At 41.3% G+C, this 26,951-nt stretch overlaps 1 long non-coding RNA gene and 1 other non-coding gene across 2 annotated transcripts in view; one reads left to right on the top strand and one right to left on the bottom strand.

The window, feature by feature from the left end:
- LOC125933194 (uncharacterized) overlaps positions 1-26,845 on the bottom strand; it is a 30,872-nt gene extending 4,027 nt beyond the window's left edge. The window contains exons 1-2 of the long non-coding RNA XR_007460886.1: positions 19,111-26,845; positions 993-2,188 (exon numbers count right to left, since the gene is read on the bottom strand). This is a non-coding gene — a long non-coding RNA (uncharacterized LOC125933194). The remainder of the gene's footprint in view (positions 1-992; positions 2,189-19,110) is intronic.
- Positions 21,361-21,466, top strand: LOC125933609 (U6 spliceosomal RNA). The gene has a single exon (XR_007461023.1). It is a non-coding gene; the product is annotated as a U6 spliceosomal RNA (small nuclear RNA).
- Positions 26,846-26,951: the final 106 nt, after the last annotated feature.

Here is a 26,951-nt window from a genome sequence, read left to right as displayed (position 1 = left end):
TCTACTCTCTTCCTATCAGTAATGACACATCAACCAGACAGACAGCTTTAGCTTTCTCCATTTCAAACTCTACTAGCAGCCAAAAATAAAACTCTACATGGAAAATATCAGAGAGGTCAATAAAAAGCTCCCTCCTCCTGTTGGGTAAATGGCACCATGGCCATCCAATGGGGATTTCTGCATCTCCCCTCATGATGTACATTAAAATCGCCAAATCCTAGGGGCGCCTGGCTGTGCTCAGTCAGTTAAGCACAGTCTGACTTGGGCTTGAGCCATGATGTCACAGTTCGTGAGTTCAAGCCACAGTTCGGGTCTGTGCTGACAGCTCGGAGCCTGGATGGAGCCTGCTTTGGATCCTGTGTCTCCCTCTCTCTCTGCCCCTCCCCTGCTCGCTCTCTCTCTCTCTCTCTCTCTCTCTCTCAAAAATAAACATTAAAAAAATCTCCAAATCCTATCCATTCAACGTTCTTGATGTCACTAGGTTTCCCTCCTCACTGCATGCTCCTCCCTGGGGAGTCCTGCCCTTCTCCCCACTCTCTCCTCCTTCTAATTGACCTCCCTGTCTTCAGTCTCCCCATTACACCACATTTTCACGCTGGTGCAGACCTCTGAGGGAACTTTCAATGACACTGTCCCCATCCTAGCGTCCTAGCCAAGGCCAGCTCCTCGTCCTAAGTGCTAGGAGGTCCCCAACTCTTTCCAGCTTCATCCCCTGCACACCTGCCATCCACTGATGCTCTATCCCCAAAGAGCTGTTTGTGATTCCTCAACTCCAACATAAGCTTTGAGCCCTCCAAGTCTTTCCCCCTCTCTTTCAAAGCACCCTTCCTCCCCTACCCCCACCCTGCCTTTTCCTACCATAGAACTATTCATTATGAAGCAGCTCAAATAATAGCTTCTTCTGAAGGCATCTCAGCGCACAGAGGACCGTGCAACCTGCTCTCGTAGGACTTAGCACAGACAGACTACATCACAGTACAGTCCTGGCTTACCCATCTCTGTCCTAGTGCTGTACTCTGTATTACAAGGAACTTCTTCCTCCCTTTCCTCCAGTTCTGGATGGGTTTGGCCTGTGAAGACACCAGTGAAAGATTAGAAAGCTAGAAACCCAAAGGAGTCAGGATATCTCTCCCCTCCTCTCAGCTTTCTGTGATGCTCCTGGACACCCCACAACAACCCCCCCACCACCAACTCCCCCCGGCCCTCTGCAGCCCTGGGGCCGAAGCAGTTGCCTGCTCTTACGATAACCCCTGGGTGGCCTTACCACCCACTTTGGCATCTCGGTTTCCCCCTCATCAGGTAACCAATTCCCTGTAGTAAATGCCCTCCAGTTTAAAATGTAGAGTGATTCTGTTTGGCTAAGGGGATCCTGTCTCAGATACACCATCTCTAAATCAAGATCATCAAAGACAGGAGGCATGGAGGCAACCAGTGCTTAATAAATAAATTTTCATTTAAAGAATGAGTAGAGCCCTATTAAGCTCTATCTCAAGTTAGGCAACATAGGGAAAAAGGAGGAAGCATATCTCTGGAGATGTGAGTGGCTCCCACGGGTAGGTGATCACATGAAACATTTCAATCAGGCCGAGAAAGAAGTGTTTTATGTAGGGGCCTCTACAGAAACAGGCAGAAAATTCTCCCAAACTGACCCTGACCCCTGGCCTTCTTCGCTAAGATCAACCAGTATTCCATTAAAAAGTTTCAGCCACAAAACGGGGCATTCTTTCCTTGTGATTCACGTTACCCAGAAGCCTCTGGTTTCCCGGAATTTGTGTTAAGTAGTAGCTTTCAAAGATGATAATATTTGCCAACAATCCCTGGGGCACCACTTTACGTTTTCCTAAAACAAAAAGGGGATTATTTTGTCCGTATGTCTCATTTCCACAGGCTTTTGCATATGGTAGCTCTTCCCCCTCTGGCATTAAATAGCAATTTCTCCCATTAAATTACGAGAATGATGCTTCGCCTTTTAAACATCAGTTGTCAATTAAGGTTGACAAACAAGCTTCCTGACCTTCTCGTGAACATCTTACCCAGCATGTGGTTACTAATTTCTCACTCCTTTTGTGAAACACTGGTCACAGACAAGCAGGCAGAAATAAATAGGGAGCGTTTTCACCAGCTTCCTAACATCACTGTCTCAGTTCTCTGCGCCTGCATGGTCATCCAAACAATGATCTTTGAAGATCTGTAGGAAAAAAAATGATTAGATCATTGCAGATCTAATCAAATCGAACAACGCTCTGTTGACAACTTGTTATTTTTCTCCTCCTGCCTTTCTCCATCCTTCTTCATAACGCAGGGGGTGTTTAATCACTCCCCCTCCTGCCCGTGGATTAGTACGTCCAGATTCTGGCTTTCCGGTGAGGTCCAGTTCAAACACCAACATCTGCTCCCTGAGACGCCCAGCATGCTGTCCTCAGGGGAACTCCTCCTCCACTATCTTAGGCTGCATTCGTGGACATGACGTTCGTGAGCTTCATGAGGGCAGACACGAGGTCTCTATGCCCCTGTGGCTCTTATGTAGTAAGTGCTCCACACATAGATACCGAATTAATTCTTCAAGATCCACACCCCTTTCTGTATATATGTTTATCCATATGTGTTCACATACTTCCTTTTTTTAATATTTTAATGTTTATTTTATTTATTTATTTATTTTTGAGAGAGAGAGAGAGAGAGAGAGATTGAGAGACAGAGTGCAAGCAGGGTGGGGGCAGAGAGAGAGAATGGAAGCAGGCTCCAGGCTCTGAACTGCCAGTACAGAGCCCAACTCGGGGCTCAAACTCGTGAGCTGTAAGATCATGACCTGAGCCGAAGTCGGCCGCTTAACCAACCGAGCCACCCAGGCACCCCTCACAAACTTTCTTTGGATAATTCAATATAGCAATCATCCAAAGCAAGCATCGTTATCCCCATTTTATAGAGGTGCAAACTGAGGGTCAGAGACAGTTCAGTAATCAGGTTACAGGCTGGTTGAGTTGCAGACCTTGCACTGAAATTCAAATGTGCCTGATTACCCAGGGCTCTTTTTACTACAGCACAGTGTCTCTTATGACTTCAAGCGGCTTGGAGTTTTCTCCACTTTCCAAAATCAACAGCACAGCACTATAATCCTTCTAGGGTTAGCATTAATTTTAATATCCATATTCCTTTGGGATTGTTTCTCTTTCTCCTCTTTACCTCGTGGTATGTGATGCTTGGGAAAGCCTTCTGCCTGTGAAGACAGCCTGTGATCTAGTTTTGTCCTCCCTTGGTTTCCTTTTCCATAGAGAACGTATTCTTGGACTTCTCTCAATTCTTATGGTTTAATAAAGCTTTCCCCAAACACACTGAAGGTTTTGTTGTCTGTATGCACGTCTCGTCCTTCCTACTGGTCACCCCTCCCTTATGATGGGCTGTGTCTTTACTAATAACATTTCACTTGAGTGTGAATTGACCGGCTTCCCCTTCACTTTTTCAATTATACAAGCAATACAAGTCCATTGTAGAAATGACAGAAAATTCATATAAATGAAAGGAAAATAGTAATAATTAGAAATCCCACCACTAGGGGTGCCTGGGTGGCTCAGTCGGTTGAGCATCGGACTTCGGCTCAGGTCATGATCTCACAGTTCGTGGGTTCGAGCCCCGTGTCGGGTTCTGTGCTGTCAGCTCAGAGCCTGGAGCCTGCTTCGGATTCTGTGTCTCCCTCTGTCTCTGCTCCTCCCCAGCTCATGCTCTTTCTCTCAAAAATAAACATCGGGGTGCCTGGGTGGTTCAGTCAGTTAAGCGTCTGACTTTGGCTCAGGTCACGATCTTGCGATCCGTGAGTTCGAGCCCCGCGTCAGGCTCTGTGCTGACAGCTCAGAGCCTGGAGCCTGCTTCAGATTCTGTGTCTCCCTCTCTCTCTGCCCCTCCCCTGCTCACACTCTGTCTCTCTCTCAAAAACAAATAAACATTAAAAAAAAAAAAAAAAAGAAATCCCACCACTCAGAGAAAACACTCTTACTACTCCAGTCTCCATCTTGCATTATTTTTACCCACATAAATACATTTGTGGGGTACCTGGCGGCTCAGTCCATACACTCTTGATTTCAGCTCAGGTCATTATCTCATGGTTTGTGGGATCGAGCCCCATGTAGAGCTCTGTGCTGTCAGCACACAGCCTGCTTGGGAATCTCTCTCTCTCTCTCTCTCTCTCTCTCTCTCTCTGCCCCTCCCCCACTCACATTCTCTCTCAAAATAAGTAAATAAATTTAAAAATAAATATATTTGTATATATCTATACATATTTTTAAGATAAAATTATATTATGTGCACAAGTTATTTTTAATTTAAAACTTGTTATTTAGTGTTCCATGGACATTAAAAAGAAGAACAAAATGTTTTATGTATTTAAAGAAATCTTATTGACTTATATTAAATTTATCTATAATCATAGATATAATCATAGATCTCTTTGGTCAGGTAAAAATTCAAAGGAATGATGCTAGTGTTTCCTTCCTCTGTTGTTTTGATTCTTTTCTTCACACATTATAAATAGATTTCGTATTATGTATTTTGTTGTTCAGTACACATTTTATTACAGTAATTTTATTGAAGTTTGTATAGGTCAACAATAAAACTGCAACCCTCCGTCTTAGTTGTTGATTTTTATTAAGAACATAAAAAATTTTTTATGTTACAATTGGCTATGTGGATTGAGTACCTACTGTGTACAAGACACAGAGGACACAGAAGTCACCAACATACGTCCAGGTTGCTAGTCTTGCCGTTAATTCGTGCGCGGGCGTATTTGGATCCATTGGCTCCATTTCCTCTCTCCCTCTCAGGACTGTCCGCCATCTGTCCACACCGCACTCTCTCTTGCCTATCTATCACATGTCCGGTGTGCTCCTTCCAGTTCCCTTTCCCCCTGTGTTCTCAGAGCATCCTTTACCTGCCTTTCACTGAACTGACTTTATTCTTGGCAGCGTTGACTCTGTTCCTCATGGCTTCCGATGCCGTCGGAATTTCTGTCCTGGTCTTACTGTCCCCCTGCATTTGAGTCTACGTTTCCCTTTCGTCCTCATCTTGCTGTCTCTCTGTAACATCTTTCTTCTCTTCTTCAGAGACTTCACAATTTCTTTAAGGGCCCCGAGAGAGAGCAAATGCTCCCTAAAATGTCATCGTCTTTCCTGAAATACACTCATCCTCTGTATCTGAATCGATGGCAATCCTCTGTTTGCAGCAGAATGTTTTGATACGTCCTGTTTTTGTTTTGTTTTATTGCTGCTTGCTTATTTTTAAAATCATTCCTTTAATTGAAAAATATATTGAGGATCTCCACAGGGCAGGCACCGGAAGGATAATGTTGAAAGGAAAAAAAAAAAAAAAAATCCTAGAACTAGCTCTAGTCTCATTCTCTGGTGTGAAAGACAGACTTTAAGCAAGTAAGAAAACAAATATGAATTAGGGCCAGGTATTAAAGAAAAAGAAGGGAGTCCTATGAGAGACCATACCCGGGGAAACTGCCTTAGATTGGGTGACCCTCTAAACCTCTTGGGAAGTGATATTTGAGATGAGATTTCATGGATGAAAATGAGCAATCCATATGAAGAGAGAGTGTAGGCGTGAACCAGGTAAAAAGAACAGCACATGCAAATGCCCTGAGGCCAGAAACCCTCTTGCTTTTCTCTGCCCTGATCACTCTGCAGGAGTTGCAGTGAAAGAGGCAGGCAAAACCAGGCCACACCCAGGCTGGTACAAGCTTGGGTGTTCTTGGAGATGCTACGAGAATTCACTAGGATCTCCAAGGAAAGGAGTGCATGATCTGACTGACACTTTAAATCCATTGTGGCTGCTGCTGGGAAGCATGGGGTGGAAAGCCAAGTAGTCGAAGCAGAAGTCTGTTAGGCTGCAAAGTCAGTGATCCAAATAAAAAATTATAGTAGTTTAGAGTATGGCAAAAGGATTCAAGATATATTTTGGAATTGGAATTTTGGATTAAGTGAACTGGGGTTAAATGGGGGTGCAGAGAGGTTTGTTAAACAAAAGGAAGGGGATGCCAGGGTGGTTCACTCGGTTGAGCGTCCAACTCTTGATTTTGGCTCAGGTCATGATCCCAGGGTCATGGGATTAAGCCTCAAGTTGGGCTATGCACTAAGCATGGAGCCTCCTTAAGATTCTCTGTCTCTCTCTGTCTCTCTCTCTCCCCCTCCCCCTCCGCCCCTCTCCCCAACTCACACACATGCTTTCTCTCTAAAATAAAAACAAACAAGAGGAAGAAATTGCCAGGCTTTAGGCTCAAGCAACCGGGTGGATGGCACCACTGTAATTGAGATGTGAAAGTCCTGCAGAAAAACAGCTTTAGCGCTGAGAATCAGGAGTTCAGTTTGAGACATGGTAAGTTTGTGATGCATTTGAAAAATAGACAAGATCAGGTCTTTACAGGGAAATCTTGGATGAAATTAAAAGTTGGGGAGTCCTCAGGACACAGAAGGTATTTAACATCACATGGATGGATTAGAGAATCGTGGGTAGAGGGGCGCCTGGGTGGCTCAGTCGGCTGAGCGTCCGACTTCAGCTCAGGTCACGATCTCGCGGTCCGTGAGTTCGAGCCCCGCATCGGGCTCTGGGCTGATGGCTCAGAGCCTGGAGCCTGCTTCCGATTCTGTGCCTCCCTCTCTCTCCGCCCCTCCCCCGTTCATGCTCTGTCTCTCTCTGTCCCAAAAATAAACGTTAAAAAAAAAAAATTAAAAAAAAAAAAGAGAATCGTGGGTAGAGAGATAGAGAGAGATGAGTAGGTAGCCACACACCACAGCCTGAGGGACTCCCAAATTCAGATGTGTCGTAGGACAGAAAGAGGGAAGAGAAGAACCCACACACTAGAGTCACAGGAGCAAGGAAAGAAGGTGTTTGAAGAAGACAGAGTGGTTGACCTCTGTGTAAAATGGCAACGTAAAGATCCTTCTGCACACCTTTCCTCTTAGAAATCTGCACTGAACAAGAAAAATGAGAACAGAAACACAGATTCACAGATTCCAACCATAATGAATCCTGGAAATGTCTGTAGACCACAAAAATATGAAGAACAGAAAAGATAGGGCGGGACGGTTAGCACCTGTCAGAGCAGTGAAATGTGACACTTCAGTGTGTGCCACGAGAGGCACTGACGAGAACAAGGTCAAACCCTGAAAAGACGCCAGAAGCAGAGGCGTCTGGTGTTGTGCAGGCGCACGGGGAGCTTTGGGATTTGGGATGTCTTGCTTGTCCATATGGATGGACACCTGATATGCGGAAAGACATGTCCACTAGAGGACAACCCATGAAGATCAATGGAATGTCTCGGGGAAAATCAGTGAAATGGATAGGTTACAGGTGAATTTGACTCTGTGGAACATTATATTGAAAGGAAGGAGAAATATTAGCAAAAGTACAAGGTACAAGGAAATGGGCAAGTGAAATAAATCGGGCAATTACTAACTACAGGAAAAACAAAAGTCGTGTAAGAAGCAATCAGTATGCTGCTTGGCAAAGCAGAGGGCAGTGTTTATTTAGTCCAGTGATATTAATACTTCATAATGATTTAACTAAAACCTGTGGTATAACCAGGAGGACTGGAAAAGCATCAGAATTGGTGTTTGGAGGACGTGTGTGCTAAACAGCATCTACCAAAATAGGAGGTCAATATAAGCTCTAAAATGAAAAAATAAAGAGATTGTGTACTGACATACTTACAAACATGGAGGTAAATACCAGATCCAATATTTACCCCCAAATAATGTACATGTGGAAATGTACATGGACAAATGTACATGGACAAATCCAATGGAAATGTACATGGAAATGTACATGGACAAATCCAATATTTGCCCCCAAATAATGTACATGGACTCTCCTTGAGTCTCCTCACTGTTCCTGGGCACCCTTTAAACCTCCCCTTAAACATCAGCTGGAGGGCTGATGATATATGTTCTCATAACCATTCCAAAAGAAGTCTATAGAAGGCCAGAAAGAACTGAGGCCAAAGTCTGCCCCGGGTCACACTGGGGTGGGGTCATTTGTCTTTGTTGGTTGACTTCCATATTTCATTCCCTGTCATAGGAAGGCCATTTTCCACGTCAGTTTACTGTTTGGCTTGGTAGCTACTCTTGGTACATCCACTCATTTGGAACAGTGTCCCATCCTCTTGACGAGAAAGTAGGCATTCATGGCACTCCTGCTTGGGAAAGTCCTTATCTGTCTCTATGTGAAACCTGACGTCACTGAGACAATGGATCAGAGAAAATCCCCAACCTGCTTTTCATTGCTGTAAGCCGTGTGTCATATTCTTAATTTAGCCTTGTGTCCCACCCTACGTCAGCCTCGATCAGTGACTTAAGGGGATGCTGATAGAACCTGAAGAATTTCCTTCCTCCTCTGTGACTTCCATCTGGTCCCACTGCACTGGACTTAACAGACATACCTTGAATTTCATGCAGTGTGGTTGGCATCATTCCCTGGTTTCCACACAAATTAGCCTGGGGCATTTTGGTTTTGTTCCTTTAATGTCTTTTGGTCATTTCCAATTCTGAGAAAAGCTTCAGAAACCTACACATAAACTACCATCTTTGCCAAAAGTCTGTGGCAACAGGCACAGCTTCCTGATTCTCCGAAATGCGCTTCATTCATATCTGAAGATTCTTGTAAAATGTGTTAAAAATAGACCTTTTCGAATTCACAACCTAAAAAGGACTTATGTTTTAATGTGTATGAGACCACACCACCTCATCCTGTACCGATTCAATTACACATTGTTAGCAAGGATGTTTAAAATTCTAATGCAGGGGCGCCTGGGTGGCTCAGTCGGTTAAGCGTCCGACTTCGGCTCAGGTCACAATCTCGCGTTCCGTGAGTCCGAGCCCCGCGTCGGGCTCTGGACTGATGGCTCAGAGCCTGGAGCCTGCTTCCGATTCTGTGTCTCCCTCTCTCTCTGCCCCTCCCCCGTTCATGCTCTGTCTCTGTCTCAAAAATAAACGTTAAAAAAAATTAAAAAAATAAAATAAAATTCTAATGCAAATGAAAAGTGGTGTATTATTCAACCGCAAAAAGGAGTGAAGTATAACATGGATGAAACTGGAAAACAGTACGCTACGTGAAAGAAGCCAGACACAAAAGACCACGTATTGTATGAGTTCATTTCTATAAAATGTCCACTGCACATATCTATAGAGTCAGCAGGTGTGTTAGGGGAAACGGGGTGACTCCTAATGGATACAGGTAATGGAAATGCTTTGGAATTAGGAAGTGGTGATGTTCGCACAACTTTAATAAATACATTAAAAACCACTTAAAGTGCATATTTTGAAAGTGTGTGGGGCACCTGGGTGCCTCAGTCGGTTAAGCGACTGCCTCTTGATTTCGGCTCAGGTCATGGTCTCACAGTCATGAGTTCGAGCCCCACATCAGGCTCTACACTGGGCTTGGAGCCTGTTTGGGATTCTGTCTCTCTTTCTTCTGCTCCTCCTCACTTGCACACGTGTGCGCGCTCTCTCAAAAAAAAAAAAAAAAAGTGAATAAATAAATAAAAATTAAAAATTGAAAAAATAAAAACAAAAAGAAAGGGTAAATTTTATGGTATGTGAATTACATCCCAATAATTAAAAAAAAAATTCTCATGCGATCTCAGTGGGGCTTGAAACTTTCTGAAGAATTTCAAGCCGTGACACGCACAATTGAATACAAAAAAGAATCCATAGAACTATGGACAAAGTGCCATGCCCTAAAGCTTACCTAATCTAGGGTTTTATGTACCAATAATGGAATCAAAAATATTATTAAATGGTACCCCCCAAAATTCTGAAATGGGTACCATGTGCTACTATTTGTATAGAAAAGGGGAAAAGTGGGTACATAAACCTTTTATATATGGATAAAATATCTTTAGGCAATACACAAGAATTGGTAACAGTGTTACTTCCAAGGAAAACTGGCTAAGGAGCGAGTAACAAGGTGGCGAGATTTTTCACCATATCTTTATGCTTATATACCATATACACTATGCGCTTTTCACCTCTGATTTTCAGCCATGTGAACGGAATAACCACTCAAAATAAATCAAAATTAAATTATTTTTGCCTGCTTACAGTTTAGGTCATATTTCCAGATTCAATTGCCACTGTAAGTGTGGATTTCTCTATTTCTCCTTTCAATGCCACTGGCTTTTGTTTCATATATTTGAAGCTCTGTTATTACATTTATACACATTTAAAGCAATTATGGCTTCTTGGTGAATTGGCCTCTCTTACATTAAGAAATGCTCTTCTTTCCCTCTTTATCCTTCATAATAGTCCTTGTGTTTAAGTTTACATTGTGTTGTTTGCTTTGTATTTAAAAATCAGTTATCCAATTTGACAATCGTATTCTCTTTTACATTATTTAACACATGATAACAGTTATAGAAACTATTTTAAAATTATTTTCTTTCTCCCATTTTTTAATGTTTATTTATTTATTTTGAGAGAGAGAGAGAAAGAGAGGGAGACAGACATAGCATGAGCGAGGGAGAGGCAAAGACAGAGAGGCATAAGAGAATCCCAAGCAGGCTCTATGCTGTCAGTGCAGAGCCCGACTCAGGCTCAAACCCACGAACCGTGAGATCATGACCTGTGCCAAAATCAAGAGTTGGATTTCTTAACCAACCAAGCCACCCAGGCACCCCTTAGGATTATTTTCTTTTTTTTTTTTTTTGTAATGTTTTTTATTTATTTTTGAGACAGAGAGAGACAGAGCATGAACGGGGGAGGGGCAGAGAGAGAGGGAGACACAGAATCGGAAGCAGGCTCCAGGCTCTGAGCCATCAGCCCAACAAGCCCAACACGGGGCTTGAACTCACGGACCGCGAGATCGTGACCTGAGCCGAAGTCGGACGCTTAACTGACTGAGCCACCCAGGCGCCCCAGGATTATTTTCTATTAACTTTATTATAAACTATTATTGCTGGGCCTGGTTCTCTTGGTTGATCTTTTTTTAATAGCCTTAAAAAATCTTTTTTTTCAGTTTTATTTTTCTGAGAGAGACAGACAGACAGAGCATGAGTGGGAGAGGGGCAGAGAGAGAGGGAGACAGAACCCAAAGCAGGCTATAGGCTCTGAGCTGTCAGCACAGAGCCCTTGCAGAGCTCGAGCCCACGAACCGTGACATCATAACCTGAGCCGAAGTCAGACTCTTAACCTACTGAGCCACCCAGGTGCCCCATAGTCCTTTGTTTTTTTTAAGTAGTTCTAGGTTCACAGCAAAATTTAATGGAATGTGCTCCTACACCCCCTGCCTCAACAAATGCAGTCTCCTCCACTCCTCCTAGGCCAGGGTGGAAATTTTGTTACACCCAATGAACCTACACTGATATGTCATTGTCATCCAAAGTCCACAGTTTAGAGATCACTCAGTGTGTTCACATTCTATGGGTTTTGACAAATGTGTAATGACATACAACTGTCATTATAGCATCATACAAAATAGTTTCACTGCCCTAAAATTTTCTTTGCTTCACCCATCCATTCCTCCTTCGCCCTTAACTCCTGGCAACCACTGATCCTGTAACTGCCTCCATATTGTTGCCTTTTCCAGAATGTCATATAATTGGAATATATAGCCTTTTCAGATTGGCTTCTTTCACTTAGTAATATATGTTTAAGGTTCTTCCGGGTCTTTTCAGGGTTGTATATTTCATTTCTTTTTAGTGTTGAATAATATTCTATTGTCTGATGGACCACAGTTTATTTACCCATTCACCTACTGAAGGACATCTTGGTTGCCTCCAAGTTTGGGCAATTATAAATAAAACTGCTATACACATTTGCGTGCAGGTTTCTGTGCGGATATAAGTTGTCAACTCCTTTGGGTAAATCCCAAGGAGCCCGATCGCTAGATCATACGGTAAGACTATATTTAGCTTTGTAAAACACCACCCAACTGTCTTCCAAAGTGGCAGCACCATTTTGCATTCCCACCAGCAGCGCATGAGAGCTCCCACTGGTCTCCATCCTCACCAGCATTTCCTGCTCTCAGTGTTTTGGATTTTCCCCTCTGTAATAAGCATGTGGGGGTATCTCACTGTGGTTTTAATTTGCAGTTCCTTGAAGACACAGAATGTGGAACAGCTTGTCCCCTGCCATCTGAGTATCTTGTTTGGTGAGGTGCCTATTTGGATCTCTTGCCACTTGTTTATTTATTTTTCTTCTTGTTCTCTAATTTTTTGTATGTTTCTGTATATTTTGAATAATAGTTCTTGATCCAATGTGACTTTTGCAAATATTTTCTCTCAGTGTGTGGCTCGATTTCCCATTCTCTTGACAGTGGTTTTCACAGAGCAGAGGCTTTAGTTTGAATGATGTCCAGCTTATCAAACGTTTTTTTTTTTCGTGGATTGCGTTTTTGGTGTTGTATCTAAAAAGTTATCACCGCACCCAAGATCATCTAGATTTCTTCTTATGTTATTGTCCAGGAGTTTTACACTTTTACATTTTACATGTAGGTCTCTGAACTACTTTTAGTTAATTTTTGTGATGGGTGTGAGGTATGTATTTAGATTCAGTTTTTGCACGTGGATGTCCAGTGTTTCAGCACCAGTTGTTGGAAAGACTATCTTGTGGTGCCTGGGTGGCTCAGTCGGTCAAGCGTCCAACTCTTGGTTTTGGCTTAGGTCATGATCTCACGGTTCTTGAGTTTGAGCCCCACATCAGACTCTGTGCTGACAGTGTGGAGACTGCTTGGGATTCTGTCTCTCTCTCTTTCTCTCTCTTTCTCTGCCCCTCCCCTGTTTGCTGTCTCTCTCTCTCTCAAATAAATAAAAATAAACCTAGAAAAAAAAAAGGATTTTTTCCATCATATTGCCTTTCTATCCTTGTCAAAAGTCTGTTGATTATATTCACAGGGGTCTATATCTGGGTTCTCTAATCCTGTTTTACTGATATATTTGTTTATTCTTCTGCCAAGAGTATCCTGTCTTCATTGTCGCAAATTTAAGTGGGATAGTGTCAGTCCTCTGATTTTGTTCTTTTCCTTCAATTTTGTGTTGGTTATTCTGGGTGTTTTGCTTCTCCACATATATTTTAGAATCATTTTGTCCACATCCACAAATTGAGATATTGATTAGGATTGCATTGACTAGGTAGACATGTTAACAATATTGAGTCTCCTTATCTTTAAAAATGGAAAATTTCCCCAATAATGTAGTTCTTCTTTGATTTCCTTAGTCAAGTTTATAATGTTCCTTATACTGATCTTGTTACTATGTTTTTAAGATTTACATGTAAGTATTTCACTTTGGGGGTGGGTGTTGTTAATGTAAATTGTATTGTGTATTTACTTCAATTCCACCGGCTCATTGCTGGCATACAGGAAAGCGATTGGCTTTTTATATTAAACTTGTATCCTGCAAACTTGCTATAATCAGGTATTAGTTCCAGGAGGTTTTTGTTGATTCTTTTGGATTTTCTACATAGACAATCACGTCATCTGCAAAGACAGTTCTATTTCTTCCTTCCCAAACTCTATACCATTTATTTGTTTGTTTGTTTGTTTGTTTGTTTGTTTTTACCTTATTGCATTAGTTAGGACTTCCAGTATGATGTTGAAAACAAGGAGTGAGAGGGCTCATTCTTACCTTATCCCTGATCTTAGCAGGAAAGCTCCTAGTTTCTCACCAGTAGGGATGATGTCAGCTTTGGGTTTTTGTAGATGTTCTTTTTTTTTTTTTTTTTTTTAATTTATTTATTTATTTATTTATTTATTTTTGGGACAGAGAGAGACAGAGCATGAACGGGGGAGGGGCAGAGAGAGAGGGAGACACAGAATCAGAAACAGGCTCCAGGCTCCGAGCCATCAGCCCAGAGCCTGACGCGGGGCTCGAACTCACGGACCGCGAGATCGTGACCTGGCTGAAGTCGGACGCTTAACCGACTGCGCCACCCAGGCGCCCCTAGATGTTCTTTATCAAGTTGAAAATGTTCCCCTCTACTCCTAGTTTGCTGAGGCTTTTTATCATGAGTGGGTTATTGGTTGATTTTTCTCCTGGTTCTGGGTCATATCTCCCTGAGTTTTGTACACTGAATGTAATCAGACACCTGGACGTATACAGCAGAAGGGCTACTTGGCAAATAGCCAGTTGTCTAGGGTGACTGGAAAGTAGGATGTGGGATGATGAAAATGGAAAGATAAGAGCAGCCAGACCATGGACGTTTTTGTAGGCTATGCTAAGGATTGAAGAGTTTACCTGGAAGAAATACCCAAGCTTGTTTGTGTGCTAATGGGAACAATCCATCAAGTACAGTGGAAAAATTGCTGAACAAAGAGATGAGATGATTGAAAAAAAAAGTTTGTGACCACTAGAAGAGATAGCGTTTGGGCCAATATGAAGAACTTGGTCTTTGAAATGAACTAAGTTTTCCCTTTCGTTGTAACCAAGAAAAGAATCCGAGAGCATGGGTACTGATTCTAGGAGGTTATTCGATTCTGTGGTAGGAACATGAGCACTAGCATGAAATTACTTAAATGCCGTCCATAAAATAGAAGTTTAGGTCATCAATCAAGGTTATGGAGGTCTGAAGAGTGAGAAGATATGAAGTAGTCACCTTGGAGAATGAGAAAGTAAATTTGCCAGGAAAAAATAGGACTGCCGACTGGTGGGAATGTTTCAGTGGTGGCAGTCAATGCAGAGTGAAACCAGAAAGCGCAGTTGTGTTCTACCCTTTGATGTTCAGCTGCCGACACATAGACAGATAGATTGGAATTTGCCAGGCAAATGACTGAGAAAGAAAGTGTCAAAGAAATCAAGAATGTGCTACAAAAGAATGATTGTAATGAAGAACCATGAAATGGGTATGAATATATGTAAGGATATAAGGGGAGAAATTAATAATAAAAAAAAGTGGTAGGGTGAATAGTGGTGGTACAAGACAAAGTGAGTGCAAATATCGGAGTCATACAGGGTAGGTAGGAGGCTCAAAACCAGAGATTCGGGTGACTGACAATTAGAAATAACATGATGATAATGGGAGCTGCTGGTTGAGGCAGAGGGGAGAAAACAACGGATAGAAGTGATTGGGTCCGGGAACTGTTGCATAGAAAACCTACCAGAAATCATGGCAGGATTAAGGGATGGGGGGAAACAGTAAGCAAGATACTGTAGTCCTCAGGGAAGAAGAGTAGATGACCAGGAAATTGTACCATGAAGGGGTTCGGATTGGAAAATCTAACGGTATAAACTTCAGAGGAGATGGACACATGTGTGTGTGTGTTGTGTGTGTGTGTGTGCGCATGTGTGCACACGTTCTTGTTTTTTGGTTTTCGGGACAAGAGAGGTAACAATGAGGAGCAAGATCCATCCCTATCCCATCATCCCACCCCTACAAAATCTTACAAAAGGAAAGGAAAGGTAAAATCAGCTTCCACCTTACATACACACAAAATAGAATATTACTCAGCAATGGAAAAGAATGAAATCTTGCCGTTTGCAACAACGTGGATGGAACTAGAGTGTATTATACTAAGTGAAATAAGTCAGAGAAAGACAAATATCATATGATTTCACTCATATGTGGGATTTAAGAAACAAAACAGATGAGGGGCGCCTGAGCGGCTCAGTCGGATAGGCATCCGACTCTTGATTTCAGCTCAGGTCATGATCTTGCACTTTGTGGGTTTGAGCCCCGTGTCAGGCTTCTCTGCTCCAAGCGGGGGAGCCTGCTTGAGATTCTCTCTCTCGGCCCCTCCCCCCATCTCAAGATAAATAAACATAAAAAAAAAGAAATGCAACAGATGAACATAGGGGAAGGGAAGGAATAAACAAGATAAAAACAGAGAGGGAGGCAAACCATAAGAGACTCTTAAATACAGAGAACAAACGGCCGGTTGCTGGAGGGGAGGTGGGGGGGGGGGATGGGCTAAATGGGTGATGGTCATTGAGGACGGCACTTGTTGGGATGAGCACTGGGTGTTGTATGTAAATGATGAATCACTGGGTTCTACTCCCGAAACCAATACTACACTGTATGTTAACTAACTTAAATTTAAAGAAGTGAGGTTTTTTTTAATAAAAAAAATCACCTCCCATTAGAGAAGACTACAGGGGAAGCTGTGCCTTTGGGGTACAGCCAGCTATAAGCTGTGGAGTACTAATACCAGTGAATATCATGAAATAGAAGAAATCACCAAGGAAGGCTGTTGGTATAGAAGAAAGGAAGAAGGAGAGGTTTTGAATCCTGGAGAACAGTGACATCAAAATCTTACCCCTAAGTTTTAAATATTATGTATGAAAATAACACGTGCATAATTTTAAATCTCAAACAATACTCAAAAGTTTATAATAAAAAAAACAGATTCCTACCTTTGCCCCTCTCCATGACTACAGTCTCCAGAGACAATGTCTCAATTGGACCCTCACCTTTTCTTGTTAATCTGTCTCTACATATTGAACTCCACATCATAGTTCTACCTCTTTATTCATCGATATCAGGTGTTAGGTGTTAGGTGTTAGCTGGTGACTTCCTAATGATGGCGGAGAAAGACTTAGCTCTCGCACAACACACCTCTCTACCCCACCACACCACCCAACCAACATCTCAGCGATTTTTGGTGAAATCATTAATCGGTGTTTACACTTTAATAATGTATAGTAATGCTTCTGAGGAAACTGATAGTCATTTGTAAGCATAGATCCTATCTTATTCAACATTTCATTTTTCCTGGAGTTGATAATGACCCCATGTTTTCATTTGCTTGACACTCTAACGTGCCTCTGACACTCTGACATATTTTTTTTACAAAATTCTCCAGCATCTCTGTCACCTACCTACTGGTAACTTTTTGCATGCACTCAAACACACTGGTTCCATTTTTTCCCTCCTGGAGACCTGAGTCCTCCCGGAGGACTCCACATTTCTGGTTCAATCTGGACTGGTTTTTCTCTAGGCCTGCTATGTAGCTTTTATTTTTAGGACTTCCCTTTGCTGCCCTCCCTCCCCTTTCCCAGATCCTGTGTCTTCCTGTTTCTTGGTTTACTTCTGCATTTTCATAGAACATATTCTCCCATACCTTGCCAGGAAAGTTGCATAGGAGATAAAGATTCTGAATCCCTAAATATCTGAAAATGTGTATATTCCACTACTATACTTGATTGATAACTTGATGAGGTCTAAAATATTTCTAAATAGACATATTATTCTACATGTGATTCTTGAATGCATTTGTAACTAAATTAATATGGTAAATGTTATAAATAGGAAAATGAGTGAATGAGATGTGAGGAAGTTGAGACAAGGGTAAATTTTTTTTTTAACTTGATTTTAAAAAGACAGAGGAGAGGGGGATGGACAAAAAGGATGAAGGGAAGTGGGAGATACAGGCTTTCAGTTATGGAATGAATAAGTCATGAGAATAAAAGGCACAGCACAGGGACTCTAGCTAATGGTACTGTAATAGCGTTGTGTGGTGACAGATGGTAACCACACTTGTGGTGAACATAGTGTGATGTATAGAGATATCGAATCACCAGGTGCCTGGGTGACCCCATTGGTTAAGCCTCAGACTCTTGATTTTGGCTCAGGTCATGATCTCATGGTTTGTGGGATCGAGCCCCACCTCAGGGATGCCTGCTTGGGATTCTCTCCCTCTCTCTCTGCTCCTCCCCTGCTCACGTGCTCCCCCTCTCTCTCTTTCTGTGTCTCAAAATAAATAAACAAACAAATAAATAAATAAAACAAGCTTTTTCAAAAAGAGATGTCAAATCACTATGTTATACACCTGAAGCTAATGTAACATTGTGTATCAACTATACTTCAATAAAAAATTAAAAATTGATAAAAAAAAAAAAATAGAGGAGAGTGATACCTAAACAGAATGCAAGGTAGGGAAGGTTTTTTTCTTCCTTTGCAAAGAAAAAAAAAAAAAAGGATTTAAGAATATTTAAAAGAATATTTAATAAACTCTTTAAGAAATGACCAAAGGAGATTGAAATGTCAAAAATAAGATGAAAAAGAGGTAATTCAATAAAAAATGGTCTAGGTCCTGGGGAAGAGAGGACTAAGAACACGGTAGAGAAGTCTGCCTTCAACAAGAGGAAGAGTATTTTTCATTTTGCATCTCAGGGAGGCAGATTGAAGGAGGGAGAGGGCTGGGTGATGATAGGACAGAAGTTGGGAGCCTTTGGTTCTCCAGTAAAAGATCAGGCCAAGGTAGGTCTGAGGGAGAGAAGGGGGGAAGGTGGGAGGGAGAGAAGGGGGGAAGGTGGGAGGGACAGAATGGGCAGATGGAGAAGGTTTGGGGAAGGGGAGAGAGCTGGGTGGAGGGGAGGGAAGGAGGATGTGATTGCAGGCAGTCCTGGGTTACAAAAATAATTGCTACTCATCACCCAGGCCTCCACAGAGTCCTAAGGGTCAGATGGCAGGCACATGAGATCAACACTTGACAGGCAGGGGCGGGTCTGCATGGGAGGTGCAGGACTGGAGAGAGAGCGCCTCTGCTCTCTTTGCACCTAAGGGGTCCACTTCCCCACAAGTGGACCTCCCACCAGGAGATGGGGAGATGGGGTGGTTAAGGGCCTCCCGGCAGGTCTGCTTCAGTGACGAGCCCTGTGGAGCCGTTTCAGAATCATGCTGCACAGGTGGTTCGGGGACACAAGGAAGTGAGAACACGCTTACCAACTTGACAGGCAAGGTGTTTTACAAAGGGTTTGTCGTCGTGTGTAGTTTTCTCTCGCAAGCCGTGACTCACACAAGAGCACTGCAGAGTAAGTTTCGTAGCTCGCCGTGTGTCCAGGGAAATCTCGTGCATGCTCTGAAAAGTTGCACCTGCGGACCCTGCATTTTACAGACCAAGACCTTGGGGCACCGAATGGATAGGTAAGGAAGGCCACAGAACTAGAAAACGGTGGCAGTGAGCTGCTGCAAAGCCTGAGTCTTAAACCATCATCCATTTTACCTGAAATACCCACACGCATTTTGTATGCTCTCATTCACTCAGTTAGTACACACTGAACATTCTCTGCTTGAATCCGGGAACGGAGGAAAGTCCCCCGTGTCCTATGTCAGGCATTCCTTTGGGCCGTTTCCCTCACCTACTACCACTGACAAATCCTGGGAGCAGAGCTGAAAGAACCTTAGCACTCACCCAAGTGCAGATGGAGAACCCAGTATAGCCCAGCTGCATAGCACACGCAGTCTTCTGTGAGGCTGTCTTCTCAAAACTGTGACCCGGGTTCTGCTTGCAAACCTCAAAAAGTAAAATTAAAAGTAAATTTATGTTCTTCTTCAAGTTACTGTTCTTTTGTTGGAAACTCTGTTAGCTAGAACAGCACTGTCTAAAAGAAATATAAGGTGAGCCATCTAATGTAATTTTAAGCTCTCTAGTAGCCACGTATTTTTTAAAAATACCGATGAAATTAATTTAATAATACTTTAACATAGCCCAGTGCATCCAAAACTTATCTTTTGTAACATGAAATTAATATGAAAATTACTGATGGGATATTTTACATTCTATTTTTCATATGAAGTCTTCAAAATCTGGTATGTAACTTACACTGAGAGCAAATCGCGATTTAGACTAGTCCTAGTTTGAGTGCTCAATAGCCATATGAGGCTAGTGGCTTCAGTAATGGACCTCACTGAGATAGGAGGTTATCCACCGTGAGGCAAACTGGCATCTCCCAAATCCCATTTGTCAACTCTGGTTATGCTCCATGGCATAGGAGAGCACAACTCCATCCCTTTCAGAGGCCTTAACTTCTTTAATATGACAGATATCAAGCGTAGGTCTAGAATCGAAGTCACTTGCCCAAGGGCAGCCACTGAGTTGGTGGAAAACCAGGATGAACACATTTTCAAGTGTCCCGACTCCTGATGCTATGATCTTCCCATAATGCCATGCTACTTCCTCATATGTGCCCCTCAGAGCTGCCATTTTCCCAACACCACATTTTGCATATGGTAGGTATTCTATAAATTTTCTTTTATGAGAAATTATATTATGTATAATTTCTTTATGTTTGATTTTCTGATCAAAAGCAACATGTGCCATTTTGTACAAGCAGTACCCACACAAATTACTCTTCAACTGTCTTTATGTAGTTATTCAAATAGCTCAGTGTATATACCATGTGACACATTGTGTCACATGATCAGAAAGAAAAAACGATATTTGAGATGACCTCCTAGCCTTCACCACATCTGGCAATCACAGAATTATTTTGTAATGTTAAGCTACCTGCTACGGAAGATCCCGTAGTCTTTTTCTGGGAATCAGAGTTACCCAGAATACATCCCTCTGGAGAGGCAAGGCAGTCTTTTCTCATTCTTACATGTCTGAACTCTCTCCCACTCCCCCACTGCTAGTGATTCTGAGACCTCGTCTTCAAGTTCCTTCAGCATCCTGAAAATTAATTTGTTTGGTCCTTTAGACAAATGTTTTCTAACTTGCTTCTCCCAATCTAAGCTCTTATGCCAGTGACCCTCAAAGTGTGGCCTATGGCCCCAGTGGGATACCGAGACCCTTTTGGAAAAACAATTAACAGTATGTATTTTTGGTGATAAAATTCAAGCTTTCAAGTAAAAATAAATATTTTAAATAACTTGTTTCTGCTACTATGAACTTGATGGCTTCCCAGTATTTAAAGACTTTTCTGCTGAGCTCAAGATGATATTAGCATATGTGCTTTTCCCTTTTTTACATTTACAATGAAATGTGTCCACATTTGGAAGATCTATACAAATCAGTGAGCCAATATGTTCCAAATAATCCATGCATGATGTTACAAAATTATACATGAGTAAAAGACCATTCAAAGAACAAGATAAAAGCAACAGGTTTGAATTAAACAGAGCACAAAAAGTTCGATGAGGTTTCCCAATCCCACACTGCAACAACCTTTTTAAAAATTACAACTTGAGTTTGATGATATCAGGTAAGAATACCTACAACTATCTGAAAAGGCTCTTAAAATACTTCTCCCTTTCTAACTACATATCTGTGTACAGAAGCTCTATTTTCTTTATATACTACAACCAAAACAACATATCACAACTGATTAAATGCAGAAGCATATGTGAAAATCCAGCTGTTTTCTATTAAGCCAAGTATTAATAGATACTTGGGGAAGAAATGTATTTTCTTTTTAAAGAAGTCATCCTCATCACCAAAGTTTTGTTTTGGAAAGCATAATTATCTTCATTAAAAAATGTTATTTATGTTAATACGTACTGAGTTTATTGTTATTTTTAATTAATAAATATTTCTCAGGTAATAATGTCACAGATTTAATTTCAAATAGAGTAAAATATCAGTAAGTATAAATAACCCACATGAACAAAAGCTCTTTGAGGTCCTCAAGAAATTTCAGGAGTTTAAAAGAATCCTGAGACTGTGCTCGCTTTGGCAACACATATACTAAAATTGGAACGATACAGAAAGATTAGCATGGCCCCTGCACAGGGATGGCACGCAAATTCGTGAAGCATTCCATATTTTTAATAAACCCTCTTTGCGGCCAAAAAAGAAGAATCCTGAGACCAAAAAACGCGAGAACCACTGCTTTGACTACTATTCTACCCTTTGTGGCTTGAAGGCTATGCCCTTTTAAAATAACCTGAGCGGCGCCTGGGTGGCTCAGTTGGTCAAGCATTCGACTCTTGGTTTCTGCTCACGTCGTGATCTCGTGGTTCGTGGGATCAAGCCCTGCATCAGGCTCTGCGCTGACAGTGTGGAGCCTGCTTGGGATTCTCTCCCTCTCTCTTTGCCCCTCCCCTGCTCATGCTCGTTCTCTCTCACACACAAACTTAAAAAAAAAAACGAAACATGAAATTTCTCCTTTAGTTGCTATAGGAAGTAACATATGTAACACGTGGTTAGTGGCTTAGGCTTGGCGATCGGGCTGACCTGAACTTCAGTCCTGGCTCTGCCACTTACTAGTTTTTCTAGGCTCAACGGTTACTGAACGTTTCTATACCTCGATTCCTAACGCATAAGATGGATATAACTGTGCTTCCTATCTTATAAGAATTAAATGGCAACACTTGTTAAACTCTTAAATCCAGAATTATCACCAGCATTACAAGAATTTACACTACCTCTTAAGAGCAATATGGTGCTAATGTAACAATGGGAGGTATTCTAAAGCCTTGAAATTCTCTTCCTTCAGCAGGAAGTCATTTTTCCAAACATAATATACCAGTTCAATCTTACTCCCAATTCACCTTAATGATTTCTCATAACAGATTCCTAAGTACTAACAGCATTTTTTTTTTTTGTTATAAAATTGAAAAGCATGTATTGTGCCTACAAGATAGGTCAATTTTCATACAGCATCACTGTAATAACATCTATATTTAGGGAGAGGTCCTATTACAAAAGCTGAATCAAAGAGTTAACATGAGCAGGCGAGCCAATCAATTTCCCAGGCGCTGACTCTGATGATGAGCTTGGCAATTACCTAGTGATGACACTCCTATGTTTCAAAACTGCTTTGACTGCAGGTACACAACTTAATGGAGCCGACTGGGAAACTTTTCTTTGTCAATGCATGCATCACCTTGGACATTGTAAGTCGCAGAACATATGTGACATGTTTTCTACATAGTAAGCCTGTGTAAGACGCTGTAGTAGAAAATTTGCATAATCATTACAGTTGGGCCTATGATAATGCTAATTCCTTACTCAACGTAATTGACAAACAGCAGGAATTTCTTCATATGTATCTCAGGAAGCCACAAGAATGTACTTGGATTAATATCTTATTGGGGCTCCCTGTAGCTAATTACAGTCAGATACATTTTGCTTTTCAAAGCCTCATCCACCTTTAAGACTTTAAAGGCATCATTAAAGTTGGACACTTACTAATTTACTTTCAAATTTGCTGACTCTTTCATTTCCATTTTTCTATTGCCCATCTAGTCGTTTTTAAGTTCAGATATTGTATCTTTTGCTATAGAATTTCCATGTGATTCTTTTTTACAATTTCTCTGCTGAGAACTTCTATCTTTCTGTTCAAGTGTGTTTATCTTCCATCTCATGGGCCATAATTATAACAGTTGCTTTTATGTCTGATAATTCTAACATCTGGTTTATCTCGAGGCTGGCATCTCTTGATTGACTTTTTCCTTGGAAATTGGTCACATTATCCTGGTCTTCCTACTTAAGCAATTTTGGATACTGGGCTGTGTCAACTCTGGGTCTTACTAAAATTGTCTGAGAAATATTTTGTTTGTTTAAGCAGGCAATCAACCCAATTAGGCTCAGATTGCAAATCCTGTGTTACTTTCTACGAACAGTAGTTTTGATCTCATTTTCATTTCTTGTCGCCTTTGCCAGAGTTCCTTGGGTCTGCCTTGTGCACACCAGCTCAGGAGTGAGCCCAGGACATGTGGAAAGTCATACACACAGTGAGAGAGGGTCCCCCTTTCCAGCTCTCCCCTCTTAAGGACTTTCCCATTCCCCCCACTCCATGCTCTTTGGCCAACAGGAGAGACTTCTCCTGGCTCTTTGGACTGGCAGCTGGATTTCTTGCATAGAAAATCCAGAGTAAACCTCCACTGCTATACATCTCCATAAGTGGGGCTGACCCCTGGCGCAAACCTGTAAGAGAAAAGAGAAAGAAAAAGAAAAAGGGAAGGGAAGCATCCTCATAGAGGCTGCTTTTCCAAGTTCTGAGTCTCCTTCACAATCCGTCTGAGTTCTTAGGTATTTGCTTTTTTGTGTGTGGTCCAGAAATGTTTAGTTGCTGTTCACAGAAGAAATGGGCTTGAGAGGAATCAGAAGCTTCCCCACCTACTTCTCCAAGTTTTGTCTTCCACGCCTCTCCATGTCCCTCTCCCTGTTCTAGCTTTTCTCTTCTTACAGCTTCCTCAACGGCCAGGTTTGTTCCCACAACAAGCCACCCTGCTTGCTTTGCCCTCTGCGTAAACTCTGTTTCCCAATCTGAAATCTAAATGACCTGTTCTGATTCCACACCACCATAATTCCAACTAGATACCAGGCATGCGGCATATACAGATGCACCTGATAGATGGCTAGATGGACTGCTTAACGGGAACCAATTGCTTTAAACAACAGTGTATTTGAAGTTCAGTTGAAAATAAGGTACAAGTTCATTCAACAGATCTAAAGACCAAAACAGCAAACTTTGCTCTCATTCTGAGTCTTGATACAAACATATGTGCCAACACCTTACCATCTTACCTCCCAAGAACTTTGCAAGATTGAGTTGTTTCTCTTTCATGGCGCGAACAGCGGTTAAGTATTTCTCTTCTTTGTTCATCTTGCAGGACTTAAAACCTTGTACTCAAATTTGCTTTTCTTCTGTCAGTAATAAAGGATACAGGCATGACTCCATTACGACCGGTTGTTCACGCTTTTGTTTTTGGTTTGCTTTGTGAATTTGATTTTAGTTAAGAGGTGGTATCATAGTATGGTAAAAATTTGAACCCGGGTTCAAATTCAGTTCCCTACTTACTGGTTGTGAGGCCTGGGCAGCTTGAACACTTTCAGTTTTTGTGCACAAATTGGGATGAAACTACACACCTTGAAGGGTGGGTAAGGCATAGGAAACGTCTACTACAGTGTTGGGCACAAGAGACGGGCACCAAGTATTTTCCTACAAGTCCTCCAGTACTAAGAGTTAGCATGAGCTCCCCCCCAGGGCTCTTTTCTTCCCTTTTCCTCCCTTTCTTACCTCAGCTTCCTTTCTCTCTGTTCTGTTATTTTGGTCTCTAGGTAGGTGACTTATCACAGAACTCCTATGAATTTTAGACATGCATCTCCAGGTTTTCTGAGAGAGCTGTGTTGAACTTTCTTGAGGAAGATTCAAGTTGCTTGAGATTTTCAAGTACCTCCTCGCAGGGATTTTACCTCAGTTGATCATGTTTATAGTGGTATTTTTGTTTTAACATTATTGGATTTTTTGTTGTTGTTGTTGTTGTTAATGGAAACAATGGCCTCAGTCTTCTCCAAGGACAACTCAACACATGAAATGGTGTCTGCTGAGTCTGGCAAACGGGAAATTTAATTTATGCCTACTCTTTTACCAAAGACTAAGAGTTATTTCCCCTTTCAAACATTCATTTGATGTACAGTACTAATAATTCTGAGAAGCCCATGCATTATTCATATGAATTGTGATGGCTATACGCAGTAAAATAAGGATTAGCTAATTAATGACTTAAAGAACACTTACAGTTCCCTTGTTGAAGATAACCATGTAAAATGTTGAGCTGCCCTGCTAATGATATCTTCATGAAAATATTGAATAAAATGAAATAGTTTGCTAATTTTCACATCCACCCGTAAAACTTATATACATTGGTCTTCCTTACAGATAAGGATTGGAAAATTAGGAGATCTGTAATTTCAAAAACATGATTATAATTGAAAAGAGAAGCATAAACATGACTCTCATCTGTTATTTTTCCTAACTTACAGGTCACGAGGTATCCCAGTATCAGTTGCTTGGACTACTTGAGCTCAGTTTTAATACATAAAAAGCATCATCATACTTAGGGTATTTTTATAGACTATATTTTTGATAAGCTTCGTAATCTCTACAGGTCACATTTAATGGAGTATTATTAAATAGAAAAGCATAACTAAATCTTGCCCCAAGTCTCCGGTATTTCAAGTGGAATAAAAATATGGCTAATTCGTTGCAAATTAAGTTTGAGGCTTATTTATCATTACTATTGGAATATTCTTCCAAATTCCAATGAGGTAGGTTTAAGAGACATGCCCAGTAAATAATGTTTAATCTTCAGGCCGAGACCAAAGGATGTACACAAATATTTCTTCTAAACTTACATGACCATTTTTCTCATGTTGGGGAAACCTATTCAGGTACCTTAAGTTTTTTCTAAAGCAAAATAAAATGTAAAAAAAACAAAAACAAAAAAACAACTCATCAGAGTCAGAATAGAAACGAAATGCAAAATTTCCAAAGGAAAGTGTCTTTAAAATCACTTAGAATTGTATTTTAAATTAAGAAAAGAGGAAAAGCTAATAGTTTACATTTTCTTTCAAAATTTCATGCCCCAGGTGCCTGCCCGGACGGAAGAAACCGATCAACAGCAACAGCAAATACCGTAAGATGATGCTCCAATAAATAAAAAGTTGCAAGTCTCTATCTTATCAAATTAACTCAATTATACTATTTGCCCTTCATCACAAATTTAAATTTTGTGGATCTTGAAATGAGGTAGGAGAAGGAAGGGTTTCCTCCTTTGTGAAAAAAGTTTCTTTTACTATTTAGATATTGGTGTTTTTCAAGAAACTTTTGCTCGTGAGTTAAGAATTAAAGCATATAGCACTAGGCCATAAATTTCACCCCTTTTGTTTCTGGAGTAACTCAAAATTTATAGCTTGTTTCCCATTGATAAATCATAAATGGCATTTCCTTTCAGCTTTACAGAAATGTTTAAGGCCATAACTTCTACTGAAAAGCGGTTATCAAGTATTTTTGAGACATATACAGATTTCACAAGAAAAAATTTAAAATGAACTAAACTCTGAGAATGAAGAGGCACCTATGTTGTTTAATATGGATTTTGCCAAACCAGTTTAGAAAACAGAATGATTTAGATTATTTTGGGTGTCATTCTCAAAAGTTACCCCTAGATAGATATACCAATAATGATCTTATAAAAACCCAGGAACTAACACAGAGTTGTAGGTGAGAATAAAATTTTATAAAGGATAATGGGGTGCATCTTGCTGTTTGATAGGATGGGAAAAAATTCTAATGCCACGGTTTCAGGGCTCTGTTCAGTCCTCACCTTCCCAGTGAGGGCTTTTCCAGACTGTCCTATCACCACTGCAATCTCATCACTTCTGCAAAGCCGAACCCCCCCCCCCCCCCCCCTCCACAATCCCCCAGCCAGCCACCCGCATTGCCTTATATCTGGCCGAGTGCTCGCTGTTTATCACCTAGTATCCCTCGCTGGGATGCAAACCTCATGGGAATGGGGATCTGC

This window comes from Panthera uncia, chromosome D2 (genome assembly GCF_023721935.1).
Source record: "Panthera uncia isolate 11264 chromosome D2, Puncia_PCG_1.0, whole genome shotgun sequence".
In the NCBI taxonomy this organism is placed as follows: domain Eukaryota; kingdom Metazoa; phylum Chordata; class Mammalia; order Carnivora; family Felidae; genus Panthera; species Panthera uncia.
The sequence above is the reverse complement of the archived record's forward strand: the minus strand, read 5'-3'. Positions and strand labels throughout refer to the sequence as shown.